This window comes from Podarcis tiliguerta (assembly GCF_965153285.1).
Source record: "Podarcis tiliguerta genome assembly, chromosome: W".
In the NCBI taxonomy this organism is placed as follows: domain Eukaryota; kingdom Metazoa; phylum Chordata; class Lepidosauria; order Squamata; family Lacertidae; genus Podarcis; species Podarcis tiliguerta.
Window position 1 is genome coordinate 21674550 of NC_139552.1, and position 15739 is coordinate 21690288.

The following is a 15739-nucleotide window of genomic DNA, read 5'->3' on the forward strand; positions in this document are numbered from 1 at the left end:
GGCCTGGGTGGCCTCATTCCCCTCTTGTTCTGAGCACTGCAGAGGGAGGCAAACCTGTCCTTCCTGGGGGCTGTTCCTGGAGGGCAGCAGGAGGAGGGGGCTGCTGCAGCTGCCTCCTTTGGGGGCATGGCTCACCTTGCCTGCTCCTGCCCTCCTCCAACACACACAACCTTACCTGCCTCAGCCATCCATGGGGGCTTGAGAGTGTGTGAGCAGACTTTGTCATGGGAGGAGGCAGGCCTTGCAGAGGAGGAATGCTGGGGGCAGGCAGTCAAACTCAGCCCTGAAGCTCACTGGGTGACCCTGGGCCAGGCACTCACGCTCAGCCTAACCTACCTCAAAGGGTTGTTGTGGGGATAAAATGGGGGGGGGGGGGGAGAACTCTGCACACCAACTGGACCTCCTTGCAGGAAATGGGGGCTATAAATGTAATTGTGTCATTTGTACCCCACCCACCTCACTGGGTTTCCCCAGCCTCTCTGGGCGGCTTCCAACACATATTAAAACAACAAACATTCAAAGCCTCCCTATAAAGGGCTGCCTTCCAGAGGTTTGATAGTTGCTCATCTCCTTGTCACCTGTAGGGAGGGCGTTCCACAGAGAGGCTGCCACCACCGAGAAGGCCCTCCCTCTGCCTGGTTCCCCGCAACCTCGCTTCTCGCAGGGAGGGAACCACCAGAAGACCCTCGGAGGAGGACCTCCGGGCTGAAGGATGGGGGTGGAGATGCTCCTTCAGGTATACTGCGCTGAGCTTCCTGACCTAACATTTGCCTCGCTTAACACGATTGATTAGTAAGTGAAGTTTTCCTCTTCCATTCAAGCAGTACAGGAAGTAAGTACATGCAAAAAGGAATACTACTTCTAGAATTCCCAACTCCTGACATAAAACAGCATAAAGGTTGCCTTTTCTTGACCATCGATCACCTGCGCAAAGTCCCCACGCCACCCCCTATTGTGCTTCAATACAGCCCCATTGTTCTGCCCGGACACTGAGGTCCAGCGCTGAGGGCCTTCTGGTGGTTCCCTCATTGCGAGAAGCGAAGTTACAGGGAACCAGGCAGAGGGCTTCTTGGTAGTGGCGCCCGCCCTGTGGAACGCCCTCCCACCAGATGCCAAAGAAATAAACAACTCTATGACATTTAGAAGACATCTGAAGGCAGCCCTGTTTAGGGAAGCTTTTAATGACTGATGTTTTAATGTATTTTTAATCTTTTGCTGGAAGCCGCCCAGAGTGGCTAGGGAAACCCAGCCAGATGGGCCGGGTAGAAATAATTTTAAAATATAATTATTAAATTATTATAGGCGTTAGAAACAGAATTTGAAGGGGCAGTCTTTTCTGGCAGTGCCAAATAAATCAACTGACCCATTTCTAAGTCCTAAAATCCACAATTTCTCTGAATGCCTGAAAAACCCAGTGTTGCAGGACTGCCCCCCCCCGAAAAAGAACCCATAAACAACACCCCAACCCTCTTTTATTAAGTGTAAAAGAGAAACCCCTTGTTTTAATTTTACAATCTCCCCGTTTCCACTTTAAGAACTCTCAGTAGATTAACCATTTCTCTTTATCCGTCACCCTTTTGTCTTCTGGTGAAACAGAGTCTTTGCGTATAAACTAACTTTATATCTATTTTCAGATTCTTAATACGCCACGCACGTCTAATACAGTGGTTCTCAAGGTGTGCATTTACTCTGACTTGATCTACCACAAATATCCAAGCCATCTAACCCTGAAATCCTAACCTTCTGATTCCAAATCTCTTCTTTCTCAATATCCCCATTCCGTTAACCGCACCAAGCAACAAGCTGTCAAATGCAAGTTTAAAACGCAAGCTTTCCTTTGCATCTCACAGAACTTTAAATGTAATTCGTGGTTTTTTTCACCTGTCCTCCAAACTTAGGTCTTTTTGCCATCCTTTAAATGGGAAATCAGTAGTCAAGCCATACTTTTTGGTAAAACGTTCGTCTGGATCCCGGAAGTCCTACCTGAGATGAGAGGTTCCGCTAGTACCAGGCACTTCTCCTTCTGCAAGCAGCGCCACCCGAATTCCCACCTGGGATGAGCCGCTAAACTGAGGGCGGGCGGCAAGCGGGAGGGGGAAGTCGTGCGCTTCTGTCCCGTCAGAAAAGTGCTGCTCCTCCCCGGAGGCAGCCTGCTTGCAGACAAGGGGGCTGGGCTGCCTCAAAGCCCATCAAGGCCACAGGCTGCTAGCATGACTCATCCCGGCTTTATCATCTGAGGGAAAAAGGTACGTAGTATTAAATGCTGGCCTTGGCAACGTGGCTTAGCAACCTAGGGTCAGCTTAACCTCCCTCACAGAGGGTTGTTTTGAAGATACACTCAGGAAAACACCCGAGGCATGAAGAAGAAGAACGAGGAGAGGGGGGTCTGGAAAGGGGGGTGGGGAGCGCTCCCCCCCAGCCGCTCCAGGATGGGAAGGGCGTCCCGGGGGAAGAGGGATTCAGGCGGAGGAGGACGTCGGGTTGGGTGGGGGTTGCCAGGAGCAGCACGATGTCCCTCCAACCCCCGCCTTCCACTCTCCAGGCAGGCGCCCAACGTGGCCAGCTGGCAAGGGCTCTTTCTTACTCCAGCCTTGGCGTGCAGATCCCGGGTTCAGCCCCAGATCTCTGGAGTGGAAAGGCTCTTGGGCGTGAATATGAAAGGCAGCATCTGTCAGAATAGGGCATACTGAGGCAGTACAGATGAACGTGACTATTGGTTCGCTTCCTCTGCTATCTGCCTTTTTGGGCACCTCAGAGGTGGCAGAGAGAGGCAGGGGAGAGACTCCGGCCTCTACAGAAGGCTGCACCCCTTTCCTCCATGTCCCCACCCCAACTCTTAGGACCAGAAGCAAGAGACAGCTTTGCTGAGCACGTGCCCCTTCCCAGGGAGATGAAACTCTGCGCTACTGTTCCCTGAATTGCTTGCGAAGCAGCCATACTCCAGGCTCTTATTGTCACAGCCCTGCAGGATCAGACCAAGGCCCATCTAGTCCAGCTCTCAGCAGCCCAGCAGATGTCCAAGGGAAGCCCCAAGCAGACTCCAAATGCAGCCCCACTGGGGACGCCTGCAACGGGTAGGCAGAGGTAGACTGCCTCTGCGGCTGGAGGTGCAACATGGTCTAACCCTCCATGAATTTGACAAATCGTCTCTTAAAGCCACCCCCCTCAGTGCCTCTGGAAGGAGGAAATTTCAGTGTCACTAGGCACTCTGTGTCTGGCCTGATTCTGCCATCATTCCGCTTTCTTAAAGAGATCCAGGTTCTGATATTATGAGGAGGAAACATCGCTCTGCACCTTTCCCACATCATGCATACTTCTATGATGTCCCCACTTTCCCCGCTCTCCCAAAGCCCCAAAGCCTCCTTAGAGGGGAATCATCAGAACCACCTGTGCTGCAGAGCTTCTGGCTGAAAGGCGACTCATGGAGACTTGCAATGACTGCTGCACAGGTGCTTCTGATGATTCCCCTGACGACTCCCCCCCCCCCCACTTGCCGCCCGCCCCAGTCTTTCTCCGGCGGCTCAGTTTAGTGCGCCAAGCGGCTCATCCCAGGTGGGAATTCGGGTGGCGCTGCTTGCAGAAGGAGAAGCGGCTGGCGCTAGCGGACACTCCCCTTGTTCTTCTCAGGTAGGACTTCCGGGATCCAGACGAACGTTTTACCAAAAAGTATGGCTTGACTACTGATTTCCCATTTAAAGAATGGCAAAAAGACCGAAGTTTGGAGGACAGGTGAAAAAATATACCTTTCTGAAGAAACCAGAGGCATTTCTCCTGGGCATGGTTGGCCAATTGGTGTTAAAGAAGGATAGAACTTTCTTTATGTATGCTACAACAGCAGCAAGAATACTTATCGCGAAGTATTGGAAGACACAAGAATTACCCACTCTGGAAGAATGGCAGATGAAGGTGATGGACTATATGGAATTGGCGGAAATGACGGGCAGAATCCGAGACCAGGGAGAAGGGTCAGTGGAAGAAGATTGGAAGAAATTTAAAGACTACTTACAGAAACACTGTAAAATTAATGAATGTTAGAATGATGCTGGATTGAAGTTAAGTGGGATTTTTTAGCAGCAATGTCAAGGAATATGTAAAAATGGATTGTTAACAGGGGATAATTTAAAGCTATAATATATTAAGATAAAATATTAAGATAAAATTAAAGAGGGAAAGGATTTGCTGAATTAACCAATTGAACTGGAATGCAAGAAAGGCAGGTGTGAGGAGGTCAGGGAAATAAGTAAAGGAAAGATAAGTTATGGAAAGACTGATTTGTTTTTAACTGTTTTTATTTTGTATTTTCTTTTTCTTTTTATTCTTCTTTATTCTTTCTAATTTTTGTAATATGTTGAAAATTTTAATAAATATCTTTTAAAAAATAAAAAATAAAGGATGGCAAAACGACCTAAGTTTGGCAGACAGGTGAAAAAAACCACGAATTACATTTAAAGTTCTGTGAGATGCAAAGGAAAGCTTGCATTTTAAACTTGCATTTTACAGCTTGTTGCTTGGTGCGGTTAACGGAATGGTAACATTGAGAAAGAAGAGACTTGGAATCAGAAGGTTAGGATTTAAGGTAAGGTTACCAGATTTTTTTCAAAGAATCTGTGGACACTTTTTTTTTTCTTTTCAAAAGAGAAACAAATGTTATTTTTTAAAAAATCATTTTTTTAAAAAATGAGAAGTAATACCTTCTCTTCTGGGTCTCCTATGTCGCGTGGCCTTCCTCTGGGCCCCAGCCTGATCTCTTGGAGTGCTATCTGCCGTGAAGTAGGCTCGGGTCGGGCCTGGGCTCGGCCCCGTGTCCTTGCCCTCCTGGTGCTCTCCTACCTCTCTTCCTCAGCGGCCACAAGGTCGGGGCTCCCCTCCTTTTTCTCCTTCCTCTTTCTCTCCTTTCCTCTTTCTTCCTTCTCCTTCTCCTTTCCTCCGTCTCCCTGGGTTGGCTCCGGGGTTTTTACTGCCCCTGGAGCGCCGCTGGGCAGTCGGCCACGTGGCCGGGCGCTCTCGCTCCCGCCTCCATTTGGGTCCTGGGGGGGGGGTGTCAGCGGTTCCCCCAGTTGACGCGCCGGGCATCCCTGGTTCCCCCTCGGCAGTGGCAGCGCAGGCGGCAGTCTCAGCAGCCCGGAGCCAGCCTGGTAGTGCACTTGGCTCTGGCTGGCTTCAGGAGCTGCTCATTGCCCTGGCACCCGCCATTTTGCCTCGCCAGAAGTCCCCATATGATGTGTCTTGTGCCGTTGAACCAATCACGCAACATTCCTTCCCTACTAATAAATCTACAACACTTAAAATATAAATCTGGGGGCCTTATATGAAATCCGGGAACATTCCGGGGACGGATTTTGTTGGGGACAGATTTGTAAATCCGGGGACTGTCCCCGGGAGACGGGGACATCTGGTAAAAATTCCGTAATAGGGCTTCTCCTGCCTTTGCCAGTATGTCAGCCTTCTCAGCCTCCTTAAAGAGGGCGTTCAGAAGCACTTGTACGTCTGGCCATATGGGATTGTGAGTGGAGAAGGTGGCGCAGTCTGGATGAGTCCCTCTGTCTTGCTCTTTGGTCACTGTGACCGAGCACCATTTTGGGCCGATCAGGATCTATGGGGAAGGGGATCCACCCAGAAGTTGTGGAGGGAACGGGAAGAGAAGCCTGGTCAAGAGACTGGCTCATGTCAGAAGGAGGCCTGACTGCATCCTTGGCGAAGCCCAGGGCAGGGCAGAAAGGCAGCATTGCCCAGCGGGAAGGCATTTGGAGGCAAATCATCAGCAAGGAGCAGAAAATCCCCTCCCCTTCCCTCAAGAAGACTGAAGAATCTCTAGTCGGCCTTCAGGTGAGTTCAGCATCCCAGCTCTCTGGGGTGTTCCTGTCCATTACAAAGCTGACTCGAGGCTCCGTCAACTGAGCCCCTACACTCCTTGCGTACATGAAAGGGGCACAGAAAGGAGGGGAGGCAGCCTTTTCCTGGAGCCGTCTTACCTGCAGCAGTTCACTCGCTGGCTGCTGACCCTTTTCCTCCATCACCTGGATGATCCTCTCAAGAGAGGAGAGTTTCCTGCAGAGTCTGGCCAGCTGCTCATCCCTTCTCCCTGCAATCTCCTTCTCCACCTCTTCCACATGATTCAGCAGACGCTTTTCTTCTTCTTCTTCTTCCAGGAACTGGCGCAGTTGTCTCAACTTCTCCACAGTCTTCAGCCTCTCCGGTTCTGAGGAGGTCGGAGTGAGGAAGATGGTCAGCCTTCAAAACATCAGCAAGAGAATTAGGATTTGAATTGAACTGCTTCCACCCTCTCAGCTCACAAGTCCTCAGGCTTCTCCTTGACTGCTTTTCACATAATAAACAACAATGGGAAAGAAACTCCATTTAGCTGCATTCAAAGGTGAACTTACCTAATTCGCAATTCTTGGGAAAATATGGAGACCAAAACAGCAATCTTTTGAAATTCACACCTCTGAATTTCTCAAGGTTGACCCAGCCAGGTAATGTTCACAAAAAAATGTATTTATGAGGGTAAAGCACGTATCAAAATCTTTATACGAGAAGGTAGCCACCCTAGCATTTGATTCGTTTTCAGAATAATAAATAAATAAGAAACCGATATGGAAAAAGGAGAAATGAGAGAAGTTGAAATGGGCAGATTTCCCCATCCCTCCTCAGTCCGGACTTGCTTCTTGAAGTGCTTGTTCCCTCACTAGTAAGAATAGGGACACTTCCAAGGAGGTCTTTGCTTTCCTTGTCCAGGTCTGCTTGATAGGCCAGAATTTCGCCGCTCTCTTTCCTCCGAATCTCCAGGGGGCGACAAAGAGAGGAGATGCATATTCGACTGGCTTCTTGGGTCCAGTGGCCTTGCTATAATAGGAAAGTAATTGACTGGAGGAAAGAAAAGTACAGAGGTTTTCAACCTTTTGGGGTCCACGGCTCCCTGGACCAACTCCCTTCTTTCTGCGGCACCCCTGTGGGGCTCAGGAGACCAGTTAGGTCCCCCCTTGCTTGCCTCCCCTCCCCCTTTCTTCAACAGCCTCCCTTGCGGAGTGCTCTCTCAGCCTCCTCCCCTCTCCCCTCTCCTTCGGAGTCCTCCTCTTGGTCTCTGAGCTGCCCCCGCTGCCCCCCAGGGGCCTGGGACTTGCCTGTCCATTCCCAACAGCAAGGGCCCCTCAGCTCCTGGCAGCCCACACCCCCTGGCCAGCCCCAGAGGCACCATTCTCTGGGGGAGAACAGCTGGGCAAGCCTTGGGGAGGCAGAGATGGCATCCGAGGAGGGAGGGAAGGAAAGAGGGACAGAGGCCAGTGTCTCCCGCGGCACCCCTGACCATCATTCAAGGCACCCCAGCTGCCACAGCACACTGCTTGAAAACCACTGCAGAACTGGGATGGGAAAGGTTTCTAGTCCAACTAACTGGTCTGGAGAAGAGGAAAGGCAGCCATGCTTGCTCCTTTGTCTTCTCCGAGGAGACTTCCAGCCTGACTTCTCATCTTGAGGCCCCAGGGAGAAGGGGGAAGAGGAGGAGGAGGAGGAGGAAGCATCCCCAGAAGAAGTGTGCTCCCCACCAGTAGGTGCTTCCACCCCCCACTCCTAAATCTGCTTCCAACAGATACTTGGGGGGGGGGGTCAATTCCTGGTGCTCGGAAAATTAGAAGTTATAAGATACATACCTTATGTAAACACATACATAAATACTGTAAGTAGTTCTCATCACAAAAGAATATCCAGGTAAACCCATGAACAGCCAGGTAAACCCATCAAGAGGTTTCCTGCCAGACAGGAGTCTGTTGTAGGCAGCCCCTTCTGTGATGTATGTATCGTTTTTCGCTGTATCCTTTTTGCTGTATCTTTCTCATTGACTTTAAGAATGGATCTGAATGTGTTTTTCCTCAAAATGCTGTAGTTTTCTCAATGTATCCGAATGGGTTTTTGTATTTCCCCCCAATCTCATCGCCTAGAGAATGTTCCTTAAATGTAACAATCACTTGTTCCAAATGTATTTGATTCAAATGTGTTTAAGGCCCCACTTTTCACATGGTGTCCTGTTGTGTGGTCGGAAACTACTCTTTATTGTTTGATTTGGGTTAATGTCAGGATGAAAGCGAGTTCCTTCAAAATAACACATTCCTTTTTATCGTACCAATTTCTCATATTGTAAGAAGCGGAAGAAGAAACCATAGAGAGCATTCATATTTCCCTTCTGATCAATGAAGTCAAACGTTACAATTATCCATGTTAGAATGAGCACCTATAGGGAGAAGACAGATCTCAGTAAGCCAAAGCAAGGCCAAGACACCAAACCCCTTCTGGAATATGGTCAGCGTGTACAACATCTAGCTGAATCATCACCAGGATAACGAAGTCAGACTGGGGGAAATATCATTCTTCAGAACCAAGACATCATTACCATGCTTTCCAAGTTACCTGAAAGTCACTAGAACACTTGCGAGCACAGAGCCAAGACGCAGCTGAAAGAAGAGAATCCTACAAACTTTGGGCTTTGTAGATGGTTGTAAAGGTTGCTGAAAGGTTTCCAGTTCACTAGTTGGAAACAGCTTCCAGGCTAGGCAGGACCAAGGTTGCTTTGTAACTGTTCCTGTCTGCCTGCTTGCCATCGTGCATATTTGTAAACCATTTCTGCCAAAATATATACATCTGCAATAGTAGTTTCTGGAAGCAGACCCTGCGAGAGTGCACACTCCATGAAGTCCATATGAAGAGTGTTACGGAATGGAGGGGGGGGGCATATGAACGAAGTCTTACTCCCGAGTAAGAGACGTAGAGCCCGAGGCGATGACCTCAAGGGAACCCTGCCACACTAGGACTCCCCTCGCCCCGTCACAACGTTGCACCAAGCACCGCACAAAAGTCCAAACCCCCGAGAAGAAAGCGCCATTTCTGACCCCGTATCCCGATGCTATACACGATCGATGTATTTGATGAATGAACAATGTATTTGCATGAGGATGCGCTCTAGCCAATCAGATGGCGTTGAATGTAGCCCTTCAGCCAATCGCAGCAATGCCATGGCTCTGCAGAGGCAGCTCAGCTCCAGCTGTTTTGCACGCTCCACTGAGCGCTGACAAGGTGATTTCAGCTCCCACTGCGAGAACAACGGACTTAGTCAATCGAAACCTCGTTACCCTGTTAATCCAATCAAAACTCGATGTTGTTTAGTCGTTTAGTCGTGTCCGACTCTGCGTGACCCCCTGGACCAGAGCACGCCAGGCCCTCCTGTCTTCCGCTGCCTCCCGCACTTTGCTCAAACTCATGCTGGTAGCTTCGAGAACACTGCCCCACCATCTCGTCCTCTGTCGTCCCCTTCTCTTTCCCAGCATCAGGGTCTTTTCCAGGGAGTCTTCTCTTCTCCTGAGGTGGCCAAAGTCTTGGAGCCTCAGCTTCAGGATCTGTCCTTCCAGTGAGCATTCAGGGCTGATTTCCTTCAGAATGGATAGGTTTGATCTTCTTGCAGTCCTTGGGACTCTCAAGAGTCTCCTCCAGCAGCAGAATTCAAAAGCATCCATTCTTCAGCGAATGTGAGCGGTATTGGCTTAGGCATTGATTGGACCTGACTATATCTGACTCCTGCCCATTGTGCAGGAAGTCCCAGTAAGGGTAAGCCACCGGTAGGGGGAGCCCTGTCGATGCGAACCAACTCAAGCTCCCCCTGGTGCTCCCGTCGGGGTCGTGTCAAGGCCTTAGCCCCCCAGCCGGGCTTCAGACTAGATCAACACCCCCGGATTCCTTTAACGGAATACCCTTAAGCACAAGGTGAAACAATGCCTAACCGCAACCCTAACAAAGTTGTGACGATTGCTACGAGGTAGGCAAAAACCAAGTGTCCAGTGCCAATTTGCCAAGTGGAAAAATTCCTACCAGGCCCCTCGGACAACCAAGGCGACCAACCCAAGTCCATAGCAAGGCCATTGCCTAACCTGCAAAATAGGGAGGGAGGGCGGGTGATTGAGGAAGCGAGCCAAAGAGGAAGTTCTCTGGGGGTTGGCTCTGACGTGGCCGGGATCCCATAGGCAACAGGGGACAGAGTCCCCCGCCCCTGGCGGGGAGTGGGTGGCCACGTGGTCCACCGCAACTCCTCCCCACTGGGAAGTGGAGCGCATTTCCCAAGACATATCCTGCATTTGCATGTTACCCCAACACATTCCTCCTATGTTAACCATGTATAACCCTCCCCTTTTCTGATGGAGTGGTGATGTTTAGCGAACTGTCTGCTGGGATAAGATAGGAACTTTTAAAAGTCCTTGTCACCCCCTTCTCGGGGTTCAATTCCTCTCTGAACCTGTTGCGCAATCAACTTTGGTCTCCGCTATTTGCTCCGCTTGGTGGCTGGACTCCTTCTTTCTTCCGCAGGGACCCACGGGCTCTGAGCAGCCTCCCACCTGGATTTTTCTGTAAGAACAGAAACTCCACTAACCCTCTTGAGAGAAGAAAGGTGGCCTTTGCTCCCACTGCAATGTTGCAATCTAAATAAGCACATCTTCCTACAAGGGAATAGTAGCCACCTATCTGGGGGGAAATAAAGTGGTATGCTGAGAGACATGGTTACGGTGGAGAGGAAATCTGTGTTCCACAATCCAAACATCCCGAGAGAAACCAGATGGCAGCTTTTTTTTACTGTGTCCGCAGAACTCAATGAAAGCCTGTGGGATGTAAACACAGGAGCAGTCAATGACAACATTCCTAGAGTGTACATGTTAGAACGTGGGGAGGGATGTCTGTCCCGCAAGCAGGTAAACTTCCTGGGGCCGGACTTCCTCCGCATGTGACCAGAGGTGGGTGTGGCCTCACCTGTGCAGGTAAATGATAAAAGCACAGGACAGGCAGCCATCTCTCTCTCTTGCCTCTTGCCTCTCTCATCTTCATCTTCCGAAGAAGCAGGATGCCCTCTTGGCTCTCAGCCAAGAGAGGAGGATAGGACGATCTTCCTATAAGATAGATTCTAAATGTATTTTACCTTTTTAAGCCTGTCTGCCTTCTGGGATCATATTGTGAACAGAACGTGAGTAAACTCTTTTATATTTTTATAAAGACTGTATCGTGTCTTGCATTTTAAGAGGGATCAAAAGGGGGAAATTACCAGAGTAATTATTATAGAGGTTCTAGCGAACCTGTGCAGACGTTACCGTTGCGAACTTAAAAGGGGGAATGTTATAAACTCGTTAGCACAAGTTGGACTAGGATATAATCTCACAATATATCCTCTCTTGCATCCCTGAACATTCCCACAAAGCCAACCAATGGTTTTGCAGTTGCTTTCCATGGACATTTTGCAACCAAGCACAGAATTCCTTGAACCCCGGAAACGCTTCTGATTTCTGCTTGAGCATGAACACATGAATGTACCTGGGGAAAGCATCAATCAATACCATGAAGTACTTTGCTCCACCTAGAGAGGTTGCAAGTGGAGCAACAAGGTCTGCGTGGACAGTCTGGTAGGCTTTAGATGCCCACCTGCCAGAAACCTTGCCCCATTGAACTGTGTGTCATCATGATGGCCTTGGCCGGTTGTGACTTGTGAAGGCCGCTTCCTGCAAGGCCCTTTCCACCTGGCCCAGACAGGCCCAGACAGGGCCCAGACACCAGCTCTACTAAAGAGGCTCCTGGTGAGACCAGAGGGACATCGCTCGGCCTGACAAGAAACCCAAACTATTGGATTCTTTTGCCCCATCTTTTTGTGCCTGCTAAACAGCCGTGTCATGCTTATGATCATATTTTATTCTCTTGGGAATTCTGCTGTTTTAAATGTGCATTTTATATTTGACTTTACTTAGCAATGTTGGTTTGGGGGGGGGGGATGCTTAAGTTTTTTTGTTTTGTTTTTGTTAACTTTGTGTTAAATATGTATTCTGTAGTTGACTTCCTTTGTAATGTTTTATTTTGAAATCTTTAATATTTCAGTTTTTGGTTAACTATGTTACTTTAACTGTATACTCTATATTTGACATTCTTCAGATTGTTTTATTTATGTTTTAATATGCTGTAAACTGCTTTGAATGAAATAAATAACAACAACAACAACAACAACAACAACAATAATGTTCATTGAAATGTTGTGTCCAAAGACTGCAGCCGATGGAGAGATCACCCAAGCCATCCCGAAGCCCCAATTTCACTCGGCCCCATTTCACTCTGGTCCATCTGAGTATCTCCTTTCCACCTATCCCTCCCCTCCCCCCCCCAATATTCACAATTAAGGAATCAGAAAACAACCCCCACCTCTCTTTCGACAGAACTAGGTGGAATGATCAGGCATAGCAACTCCTGCAGAGAGGATAAAACCAAAATGTTTCCAAGGGACGCATTTATCAAACAAGATATCTGCCCATAGCTCCGTCAGTAGAGTGTGAGACTCTTCATCGCAGGGCCGTGGGTTGGAGCCCCACGTTGGGCAAAATATCCCTGCATTGCAGGGGGGTGGACTAGATGACTCTTGTGGTCCCTTCCAACTCTACAGTTCCATGATATCCGGTGAGGAGTAGTCTGAAGTGAAGGCACAAGACAGGCGTTGATCATCATGTGAGCTGCGCACAGGTGGGCTGAAGCGAGCTGCTGACCAGTCCTGTGGAGCCTCCTTTTATTGAGACAAATATGCAAGCTAGGCAGATACATTTTGGGCTGCGACCTTTACACACCTTCGGTCCCGAGATCGTGGGGTGGTACAAAGTTATTTTGGCACCTGTTTCCACCGCGTCATTTTCCCCTTGCACAGTGTATGACGAAGGAGACAAAAGGTCTCAGGGACAAAGGTTACAGACAGGACACCGCAGACTGCTGAGACCGCAAAAGGTCAGACAGAGGGAACAATGTTCCAGACAGCCATGACTTTGTCTGTGAGGGGGAGCATGCTACGCACCCCAGGGTCACGCGTGCAGGCAGACTGTGCTCCCTCCGGACCCCACTGCCCACTCCGCGATTATCCCTACAGTAGTCAACAGAGTTTTACTCAGAAGAGATGCGTCAAAATCAACACAGCCACGTAATTTGTGCCCATCAATTTTAATAGGTCTGCTGTGGAAAGGACTGATGTTGACTACAACCCTGATGTCTTCTGATTATTTTATAGAGCGTTTCCCTCAATACCAAAAAATGGAGGCAGAGACAATTTACTGAATTTCAAAACCACCGAAGCTTTATTGAATGAACGAATCAATTTATTTATGCCACATTTACTGATTCACCAAACTGACCTGGCCCCCATTCCACCCTATTTACAAGGAGGCTTCCAGGGCTGGGGTTCTATTTATGGATCCTGTCTTTGGTGGCAACGACTCCTTCCAAGCCTGCAGTTTGGCCATCTTTGTGCTGTGGCAGGATTTCACAGCCACATGACCCAGGAGGTCTGCATCAAGCAAGGATGCTGCAGCTACTGAGTGGGCTCTCCTTAGTCTGGAAAGTGCGACTGAGGGAATTGGCTGGCTCAGGGGGCGTGACCAGCCCTATTGGGGATCTCCCTCTTCTGCCGGACTTGGTTTTTCGAATACGTGGGGGGGGGGGGGGTTGCGAGTTGATGTGCATCAGCAGGACTCCCCCTACTGGTGGTTAACCCTTCCCGGACTTCAAGCGGACGGGCTGAAGCCGGATAGTCGGTTAGGACCAATGCCTAAGTCAATACCACTCATCACCTGTAACCAATAAAGCTGTGGCCATATTTAGCCCATTAACCTTAAATAATTGTGTCATGTGTCTTTATTTCCACTTGGGGGGGGGGGGGGACTCGCCACGCAATAGGGCTCTTTTTGTTTTTTTATACACCCACAGACCCCAAACGGCTCTCCACAGGAACACAGTGGCGCATCTCATGTATGTGTGTGTGTGGGGGGGGGGATTCCAACACTCCCCCCACCCCCACCCCCAGCAAAGGAAAGAGAAGGGAAGCATTTCCAGCATTTAAAAGAGCCCTCAGCACAATGCTTTTAGGACAGCAGCCCTGCCTGGAGAGTGAAGGGGGCTGCTAGGAAGGTCCTCAAAGCATCAAGGCATAGATGAGCCGAAGAATGCAATGAAAACTCTCTTAGAGTCAGAGTGACTGACAGGAAGACTGACAGAACGCCTGTCTGTTGCAGTTGATGGCTGAAGAGTTGAGAAACGGAGAAGGGGTAGAGAGAGGAGGGGGTGTATAGTGGCTAGAATTCTGGACTAGGAGGACCTGGGAGATCCGAGTGCAAATCCCCACTCAGTCATGAAGTGCACAGTTTGATGTTGGGTCCAGTCACTCTCATCCTAGCCTGCCTAACAGGTTTGTTGTGAGGGGAACAACAGGGGGAAAGGCAAGCCATCAATGCCACCTTGAACTGCTTGGATGAAAAGTGGGCTATGAATGCAATAAAAAGCATCCCCAAATAATGATCATGGAAGGTACCCTGGGGATCATCTAGTCCAACCCCCTGCAATGCAGGAATATGCAGCTGTACCTTATGGGAATCGAACCTGCAACCTTGGTGTTATCTGCAGCTCCCTCTAACCAGCTGAGCTGCAATGAGATTTGAGGGAGAATGGGAAGGCGGGTGGGAAGAGACTGAGAGCAAAACCAAAATCACAGGAAATTTTAAGAGATAAAACTACATCAAGTTCAGTATATGCAAATGATAAATCAAGAGATTGAATGGAAGATTAGACAAATGAGACAGAAGACTTTTGAGTCGGCAAATAAATGTGGGAAACTATTGGCGTGGCAAATGAGGAAGAGACAGAAATTAAATACAATTACAAATTTGGAAGTGGAAGGAAGAAGTATACAGAATCCAGTCGAAATTAGGAGTGCTTTTCAAAGATACTTTAAACAGCTATATTCACAACAACCACAGAAGGAGTCGGACATAGAGGAATTTTTGAAAGTAAATGGGCTACAGAAAATATCTCAAGAGAATAAATCTAAATTGAGTTATAAAATAACAGAACATGAGGTTGAAAGTGCCATTCAGAATATGCAACTGGGCAAATCTCCGGGACCTGATGGACTGACTTCTAGATATTATAAAACATTGAAGGACTGGTTGATTCAACCCTTGAAAGAAGTCTGTAATGACATATTACAGGGGGAAAAGGCACCTGCAACGTGGAAAGAAGCTTTTGTTACACTTATACCAAAAACAGAATCTGAAAAGACTCAGCTTAAGAACTACCGCCCTATATCATTGCTCAATGTGGATTATAAAATCTTTGCAGACATTTTGGCTAGAAGATTAAAGAAAGTTCTAATAGAGGAGATTCATAAGGACCAAGCAGGCTTTCTCCCGGGTAGGCATTTATCTGACAATGTGAGGAATGTAATAGACATTTTGGAACTTTTACAGGAAAATATAAACACAAAAGCAGTAATGATATTTGTGGACGTGGAGAAAGCCTTTAACAATATTTTTTGGAGTTTTATGAAGAAGAATCTCCAAGGAATGGGGGTAGGCCAAGAATTTGAAAATGGTATAGGTGCAATCTATTCTGAACAAAAAGCTAGACTAATTGTTAACAATGTTGTGACTGAGGAGTTCAGAATAGAAAAAGGAACACGACAAGGTTGCCCAATTTCCCCATTGCTTTTTATATCAGTCCTGGAGGTGTTGCTGAATATGATTAGAAAGGACCAATTGGTCCAAGGGATACAGGTCGGAGCTAAACAATACAAACTAAGAGCTTTTGCAGATGACCTGGTTTTGACATTACAGGAGCCAGAATCTAGTGTGAAAAAGGTTTTAGAACTGATTCAAGAGTTTGGTCAATTGGCAGGTTTTAAATTAAATAAAACAAAAAC